At 38.6% G+C, this 9,617-nt stretch overlaps 3 pseudogenes; 2 read left to right on the top strand and 1 right to left on the bottom strand.

Moving 5' to 3' along the window:
• Positions 1 to 4,634: 4,634 nt before the first annotated feature.
• LOC119570875 lies at positions 4,635 to 4,754 on the top strand (annotated as a pseudogene).
• Positions 4,755 to 5,859: 1,105 nt separating this feature from the next.
• Positions 5,860 to 5,978, bottom strand: LOC119570874 (annotated as a pseudogene).
• Positions 5,979 to 8,620: 2,642 nt separating this feature from the next.
• Positions 8,621 to 8,737, top strand: LOC119570872 (annotated as a pseudogene).
• Positions 8,738 to 9,617: the final 880 nt, after the last annotated feature.

Below are 9,617 nucleotides of genomic sequence, written 5' to 3'. Positions count from 1 at the left end.
TATGGCAACGGGACAAGCGAGCCACCAGCCGCTCAGCCCCGAGATGCACGCACCACGCCCCCCAGTCAGAGGCCAACAGACTGGCGCAAGAGTTCTCTGCGAGAACGAGTAGCGACAGCCTGCCAGCCGGATGAGGGCAAGACAAGAACGCCTACAACCAGACGACTTGCTCACATCAGAGAAAGGACAGCTGAACCCAATAACTCGGATGTTATCTTTCCTCTGAGGGAAAATAAGAGATGCAATAAAGCCAGTTGCAAAACACAGCCCCGGGCGCTGACGGGATCTCGTATCCCATCATTTTCCCCCCGGGACTGGGAGGTGAGCTTGCATTCCTGCAACTCATCAACAAGTCCTGGGAAACTTCCACTCTACCCCCGAGCTGGAAGAGGCTACATAGTTCCCATCCCTAAAACCCAAAAGGGGCCGGGGAAGTACCGCCCATTCTCTCCTCAGCTGTCTGGCCAAGACTGCCGAGAGGATGGTACTGAACCGGCTCCGATGGAAATGGGACCCCCACACGAACATCTCCACGGGTTCACCAGGGGCATGAGCACAGCGCACAGCATAGCACACTCTTGAGCACAATAAACACGGGCACATCTGTGGTACTATTCCTTGACCTGGGGGAAGGCTTCGAATTGGCAAGTCCTTTGCCATTCAGGAGAGCCTGATCCAAAAAGGGAAACAGAGGTTAAACTATTGGCTGGATAGGTGATACTTTACCAATAGAACAGCCAGTCAAATTCCCAAAGGTCACCTATCACAGCACATGCCACTAGAAAATGGAACGCCACAGGGGGGGTTCTCAGTCCCGCCCTTTTTAATACATTAATGTCTGTATCCTCAACATAAAACTCCCAGTGGGGTGCAAGATCATCTCCCAGCAGACGATCTCGCTATTATCTCCACTGGACCACACTGCCTAAACAAAGCCAGCGTTGTCTGGACCTGGTATCCCAGGAGTGTTGCAGGACAGGGCTAAAGATCTCTGCAGCCAAAACCAAAGCCATGGCTCTGAGACAGAGAGTTCAAGGCACAAGTCTGAAAATCCCGGGGAAAGGACTTGGAGGGGGTTCAGGACTACCTCTACCTTGGGGTAAGGATAGACCGGACCCTTTCCTTCCCGGGAAAGGGGGTCCAGACCTGCTTGACCGAACAAAGGCAGGACTGTCTGTCATGAGAGCAATGAGTGGAAGACGCATAGGGGCCAGACATAGAGTACTAAGTCATTCTATGTACATGCTGTCAGGCCATTGTAGACTATGCCTCCCTCGCTCTGATTTGGCATTAAGAGAAAATATAAAGACCGACTGGAGACAGTCCAAAATTAAGCCGCCAGGGTCATTCTAGGTGCCCCAAGGGGGGCGAAGGTCCTCAAAACCTCCCAGTGGAGACAAACCTTCTCCCCTTGGCCTCACGAATTGATCTAACGGCAGCACAATTCTTATCAAAGGTCATCCGGCTCCCAGGAACACCCAAACCCTAAGACATAAAATAGTCAGACGCCTAGAACAAGATAACGAGCTGTTTGCAAACAACTCCGGCTGTCTCACACAGCCAGGGTGTTAAAACGCCATCAGCTCAAAGAAAACCCCTTTCTGGTCAAGGGCATGGACTCCCACACCCCGACTTTGTCGAAGTTTCCGCCGTGGGCACAAACCTCGATAGAGTTCTCGGTCATGAGACTGGCAAGCAAAAAGAACGAATATTGTACGGCTAGCCTAAAGGCAGAAACCCAGAGGGTCATTGCACCCCTCACCCCCCGGGAAGCAGAACTTATTACACGGATGGATCGGGCGATCCTTTACCCACACTGCAGGCCCGGGTTCCGCAGCAAGGGATGCCACAAAATCCATGAGGGTAACAGACAACGCTCCTCGCTTTCAGGCAGAGGCAGTTGCTATCATGGGAGCACTGAGCCACGCGTCCGTGAGGGAAGGACACGTGGTCATACACACAGACCCAAAGGAGCCGTCGACTGTCTTTAGCAGCGCTCACCCAATGACAAATCTACCTTCTGACTACCATCCTCACACTGGCACAGAGGATTCTTGCACAGGGTAGAAGAATTATCAAAACTGGGTTCCCAGCCACATAGGGATCAGAGGCAATGAGCTTGCTGACAGATTAGCCGAAAACGGCAGGGGTATGCCCCCTAATCCCATGATAATACATCAGAGCCGAAAATTACTTAGGAGGAAGTGTACGGTGACGGCCAACCCTTCCTCCCGCAGCTTCACAGAGAGGAAACGAGATATTTCCCCCCGGCCAGCTGGTACTCAGATGCCACAGGCTATGAACCATTGGCACTCTCTGAAATAAACAACAGAGGTACCGAAGTCATTCTGCACAGAATGCGCTAGGTTACCACTGGCATGGCAGATTATACAAACCATAGAACGTGAAGAGAGATGTTGCATGCATTGCGGCGAAACGAAAAGCCACACTTACATTACTTAGAGAATGCGTGCACACGCAATTCCTAACACAAAGCCCGCAGAACACAGCCATCGTGTGGTAAAAAGATTATGCGAGATGCTTTCACCCCGGCTACAGGAGCGCCTGTGGGAATACACCACCACGGTAAGCACTGAGTGTCAGACAAACAAATGAGACAGCATAAAAAGCGACACAGGCCCGGGCAAAGTGAAAGGCCGGGCGAAGCCAGAACTTCGCCCAAAACTCAAGCAAGCAAGCAAGCGTCACTGGCGTAAAGATAATAATGAAGCCATTACTTACGGAAGCAAATGTTAATGGACTATCTTTTCGTGCCCATTTTTTTCTTTACACATTGCTACTGCAATAGCTTGTAAAATAGATATTAGATAGCAACATACAGCCTGCAATTTAAACGAGTTTTATTAACTGACAATTCCCTCCGTGCAACCAGTGTGCACAAGGAGAGCTGATATGTGTGATGCCCTTGGCCATTGTTTTTCTTTCTTTTTTTTTCGTGCGACGCTGTGTATGCAAGATTTGCATTGGAATTTGTTAAGCTTACGATACTTACTACATGCAAAATATTTTTTATAGTATTGGTAGAGTATGCCCAGTCCACAATAACGTGAACTAATGATCAGACCAATTACATTATGATACGTTTATGAAGTGTTACCATGGCCATCGCCAAGAACTTTGCATGTCTAATTGGGTGATTAGTCCATTATACCATCTCTGTTATCTACTGACAGCCCTCATTTGCTGAAAATGCTGTGTTTAGTGAGACAGGAGCGAGCGCAAGCGAGGAAGAATGTGAGATCAAATGCCCGCGAGTATGTGCGTTTGTGTGTATGTGTCTGTGTTTATTTATGTGTGTGGGAACATCTGTTGTTGAGCGCGTGCGCGTGTGTGATATTTATGTGTCGAGTTTGTGTCTGTGTTTTTTTCTTTTTTGAGTGTATGTGTGTGATTATATATGTCTGTATGTGTTTGTGTCTTTTTATGCGTTTGTTTGTGCCGGCGCGTATGTGTGATTATATGTGTGCGTTCGTGCGTTTATGCGATTATATGTGTATGAGTTTGAGCGCGCGCGCGCAGCCTATGCGAGTTGGTGTGTGTGTGTGTGCGTGCGCGCGCGTGCGTGTGTTCGTCCGTGTGAGTGCGTGCTTGTAAAATAATTTTATATCGGCCCAACTCTTCAACTCGGTCCAGAAATTCTGATCTGGTTTGCGCCAACGAATAAGTTATCAAATTGGCAGATTAAGTTCAGAGTGAAAATATTTTAGTCTAAGGAAGTGCTGAAACAAACCTGAAAATTCATGCGCAGAATTCTGTATTTTTGTCAGATATTAAATATTCCGCTATAGAGTTCTCCTTCTTTACAATCAAGCATTGAAGCACAACAATCTACTAGTGTAATCTACTATGAGTATCATTATGAATAAGATGGCCACGGTCACCATTACTGTTATTTCTTACCATGATTACTAACATTAATTTCATTGAATTAATAATTTCCTAATCATCATCGTTATTGGTAGGATAATCATTATCATTACTAATATTTTACATTTCGTTCAAATTGTCATCAGTAACATTATCACAGTATCTTTGATATGATGCTAAAAATAATTTACATTAATTATTATAGTAGCATCATTATTACCATGGCCATGACAACAATGACTATGTTGACGGCACTAACTGTAGACTAATAACAATAATAATGAAAATATTAGTAATAAACATAACAATACAAATACAACTAAAGTACTCAACAACAATAGCGGGAAAAGTGTTATATGAAAGCACTTTAAGATTGAATAATAATCGCCATTACTGCTTATGGTTAGCTATATCATTTAACTCTGTGCAAGAAATATGTACCATAAATGCACAAATATAAAATAGGTTATAGTGATGGTGATAATAATTATATGAATCTATTGTTAACATTTATTAATTTCATATCTTTGTATATGTTGACTATATTCCTGAGTTGTACAATATACATTTATTGGTGAATCGCTCGTTTGGAATTCACCTTTCATGAGCAGGTAGTGTGTGTCTCTTCACACACTCGTCACAGCTAGAATGCAATCCCATTATATTTTAACGCACAAACAAAAGATACATTCTATTTAAACGATGCATGAAAAACAACAGAAATGTGTTTAAGTTCATCTTCCTCTGCCAACGATCATACCACGCTGAAAGCACCACTTCTCGTCCGATCACCGAAGTTAAGCAAACGTTGGGTCTGGTCAGTACTTGGATGGATGTTCGCCTGGGAACACCAGATGCTGTTGACATTTATTATATATGCTATATATGTTTGCCATATTTAAGGTCAGTGGTGTTTTCAATGTATTCTTCGACATACTGCTTAATACGAAAGGTACATACTATATTATTTGAGATTTAAAAACAAACACAAAAAATAGATTGATGGCCGTATTAAAAATAACAGAAACTCAGATCAGTGTGAAAAATCCCAGATCTCGGTTAGAAAACTCAGGATTGACAACATGATTAAGAGTTTGCTTTATAGCGCTTTTTTTGTGTATGAATCGGTGATAAAAATTTCCAGATGCTTTTGTCATATTGTTATATATGCTGTATGTGTAAGTTTTTTTCAAGAGTTAACAGCAGCTCCTCATGCATTTGCATAAAGAACTTATATTTCAATCAGTAGTAAAACAGTAAAAGTAAATTTACCGTTGCAAAGATCGGGAAGGATAGACAGAAAACAGATGGAAGCAATTAGTTGGTGACGCATTAATAATAATAATAATAATAATATAATAATAATAATAATAACAATAACAATAACAATAACAATAATAATAACGATATCTGCACGATATCACTGAGATCTGCTCCATATTATATGCATTAAAAAACAATCAAACCACTCTCGGTCATATAGCTAATTCCAACTCAAATGAAATTAAAGAGAATGATTATGATAATAGATAAACTAACATGGTGACCATGAACATAATGATAAACAAATTAAAAACCAATTACGGATATGGATAACTAGTTTATTGTGCCTTATCGCCACGGACATGTTATTAAGCTTGAGGTCCCTTTTTAAAGATGTACTTTCCTATTGTGCAAGTTTTTGTTCGGAAAATTTCTATATCTTTCTATGGCGCTTAGACTGGACCTAATGTTGTGCTGAATTTCTTGTGTTTGTGCTTGTTTGCCGCTTAGGGTAATAAGTTATACTAGCGCACGGAAGGGAATGGCTTGTAGAAAAAACATAATGTAAAAAGTATAAAATAATGCCAATAGCATCTAATAATTACTAATACGGTTCGCTATTGCTTGAAACATAATTTTTATTGATATCTTTATGCAAACACAATTATACCTGCTGTAAACTCTTGAGAAATGCATATATAAATAAAACGCCAACAGCATCTGGTGTTCCCAAGCGGTCACCCATCCAAGTACTCACCAGACCCAACGTTGTTTCAGTTCGCTGATCGGACGACAAGCGGTGTTTTCATCGTGGTTTGATCGTTGGCGTACAACTTAAAACTTTAATCAGCTTTACGTCAGTGCTCACAGATTTTTCATACATATTAACATCATTTATCTTTTGTGTTGCATCAAATTTCATTAAAACGACATTCCAGTCTAATCACTCGGATCTGCTCCACCGTGCATCATCATCACTGTTAGAGTACAGACAATTGTTACCACTTTAAAAGCACCTGTCGTGAGCCTTTTACTCATTTTTGAGCTGTGCAACTGTGTAAAAAAATGTACGATATACAAGTCATACAGAAGATATTGAGTAAAATGATCCTCAATACGGTTATAAATCTGTGTACACATGCAACCATATTTCGGGCACTTCTTGCTGTTATCGTATTATTTTTTGTTGGTATTATCAGTCTTCAAAATATCAATATTTGTAAAATGGTTATTACTAGTAATTTTATCATCATTATCACCATCATTTATCAATCCTTTTAGAATGTGGTTATAACTACTATCAACATCATCACTGCTTACTCTTTACATACCATTTGCAAATTTCAATGCCATGGCATCAGAGTCACATCAGTGAGATTCATACTAACATCAACCACAGTCCAACACTTAAGGGAGTAAATGCAATAATGGTTAATGATTTACCAAATTCTGCTAGACTTCTATCACTCTTTTGTGCCATAATACTCTATAAAGAATTCATGGTTTGCAACTATTGCTCAAAAACTTGGGGAAAGGCAAAAAGACATTCTTACATTATATATATACAAAGAAATATACTTTTGTATAACAATCCAATTAATGAAACTATAGCCGCGATTTTTTGAAAATTTAATTTGCTTTCTTGGATATTGATATTATCTTTATTTCTATCATTTTTTTTCACTGTTCTTTTGCAGATATCAGTACTTATATTATTACTATTATATTCATGCGATTACTACTAAATTCGTTCTATCCTTCTCCCTCTTTGCAACGGTAAATTTGCTTTTACTGTTTTGCTGTTGACTGAAGCATAATTTTCATTGAGTTCTTTAGGCAAATATGTATGGCATATATAGCATATATATAATAAAATGCCAAAAGTATTCGAATGTTTGGGTGACATAAAATAACTATCTACACTGTTGATTTTTTCTCCCTTTTGTTGGAAATTTCTTTACTTGCCATGCAGTAACACATGATCACTAAGGCAAGCAAATCTAATTTAGGGTCACTATTCATTTATGCAAACTGGAACATGCGATGATTACTCATGATGATTCCCTTTTCCGTAAATATACTACTAGAGATATATGATAAAGATTAACTAATCACAGGAATGGTGATTTGGGATTCAAATCCTGTTTGCAATTGTAACTTTAACAATACTCGTCATATTTTTGTCTTTTCATCACCGATTCCTACATAATAAGCTATATAAAACAAATTTCTAATCAGTGTTGCCAATCCTGAGTTTTCTAACGTAGGTCCATAATTTTCACTGTGACCTGAGTTTCTGTGTTTGTTAATAGAAATCCATAAATCTTGTCTTTTTTACCTCAATTAATCTAGTATGTATTTTTTTTTACTAAGTATGTTGACCATCAACACGTAACACCTGTATCAGACACGTCTATTAGCACGGTGCATTCGTTCAGTTTATCAGTCGCATCCTAGCTGTTTTTTTTACTAGAGCCCTTTCGCATAGCCACTCTTAACTTGCTCACACACGAGGGAAAATAACTTCTGAGGATAAGGAACCCATTGTGGATGGAGAGTCGAGAATACTCTGCCACAAAAAAGGCTAAACCACTGTAAAACAAATGTTCGTAATTGTATGATCTTAACTACATATAAGTGGGCCTAAATATATAACTTCTTTATGCGGTTAGTAGTATTATTTTACCAAGAGACATAGTGATATTACCATGATTTCTATATTTCATTTTGTCGAAATATTAATTCACTAATTATCATCGTTACTGGTAGGGTAATCATTATCAACAATGATACTACATTTTGTTCGAATTATGATCAATAATATTATCACCAGTATCTTTGATATGATGCTAATTATGATTTATATTTACATTTAAGTAGCGTTATTATTAACATTACCATGACAACAACGACTATGTTAATGACAGTAATTATCATAATCTAATAACAATAATAGCGATGATGAGAATAATATTGAAAATGCTAGTAATAATCATAACGAAACAAATACACAAAAAAATGATAATAACAAGAACAATAGCGGCAAAAATGTTTTATGAAAGCACTCAAAGTTTAAGATTCAATAAATGGTATTTTTGCTTATGGTTAGCTATATCGTTTATCTCTGTGCAAGAGATGCAGTAGAATGAGTACACATTAAAAATCATATAAAATATCACATTACTCAATTTCTTATCATTACTTGTACACCTTGTATTCTTTACAAAGTTGCACAGCTCAATCACTAGTAAAAGCTTACAGCAGGTGCAAAAAACTGGTGACAATAGAATTGCCAATACTCCCGATAGTGGTCGATTGTGACTGATGTTTACATTATGGAAAAGATCTCAATGTTATGATTGGAATGTCATTGTCATGAAGTTTGATGCAAAACTAAAATATACATTATATTAGGATGTATAAAAATGACGAGCACGACAGAAAAGTGGCTAACGTTAAATAAAACTTTGCCAACGATCATACCACGTTGAAAGCACCGCTTCTCGTCCGATCAGCGAAGTTAAGCAACGTCGGTCTGGTCAGTACTTGGATGGGTGACCGCCTGGAACACCAGATGCTGTTGGCATTTTATATATCATATTTATTATATATTATATAAGAAATGTATATGTTTAGCATATATAATAAAATGCTAAACATATGCATTTTCTTTGCCACTTTTAACAGCTCTTCTCATACTTGTATCAAGAAATCCAATGAAATTATACTTTAATTTAAACGAAATAGAGTAAAAGTCATTGGAGGCGAATTTAGAGAGAATAAAGAAAATGGATGGGGGTATAACTAAAGTAAATTAAAGTGATAATGATGTTTTATCAATAATCATTAGTAATGATGGATATAAAAATATGAATGAAATCATTTAATAATAAAGAAAACATTCACGATCAATTTCCAGCAATATATCTGGCAGTAGTTTTGAAGCTTTGGCTCTATACCATTCCTCGTGGAGTTTCAGAGCCTGTGTTGTCAGGTACGATTTTATTAACAGTGAAAACATGTGAGATTTCCTTCCCTTTGCCGTGGCTTTTGTGACTGATGAATGTAGGTGTAACTGGATGGCAAGTAATTGGAATTCCTAGGAAGACTAAATAAAAACTGAATTGTATATGGGTATTAACATAATACATTTCATAAGAGTTTCCGCGCCAGAGAAAGCAGATAAACAAAGCAGATATGTTAAATGCTAATATTCCAAACAAAAACTTGCACAACAGGAAACTACATATCAAGATAAGTGACAGAGTATGTCCACGACCTTAATCTATTTTCCCTATCCGTAACTGGTTTTGTTGTAAATATTACTATCATCAGATGTCCATATCATAATGCTCGTCTTTTCTTGCCATGACTACTACCATTAATCTTACATAATTGATAACTAACCAACTACTAATATTAGTGGTAGGATTACAATTACAATAATTCCTACTATAATATGTCAG

The sequence above is a fragment of the Penaeus monodon genome, unplaced genomic scaffold, assembly GCF_015228065.2.
Source record: "Penaeus monodon isolate SGIC_2016 unplaced genomic scaffold, NSTDA_Pmon_1 PmonScaffold_4231, whole genome shotgun sequence".
Lineage (NCBI taxonomy): Eukaryota > Metazoa > Arthropoda > Malacostraca > Decapoda > Penaeidae > Penaeus > Penaeus monodon.
Note: the sequence above shows the minus strand (reverse complement) of the source record. Positions and strands in the feature narration are given on the sequence as shown.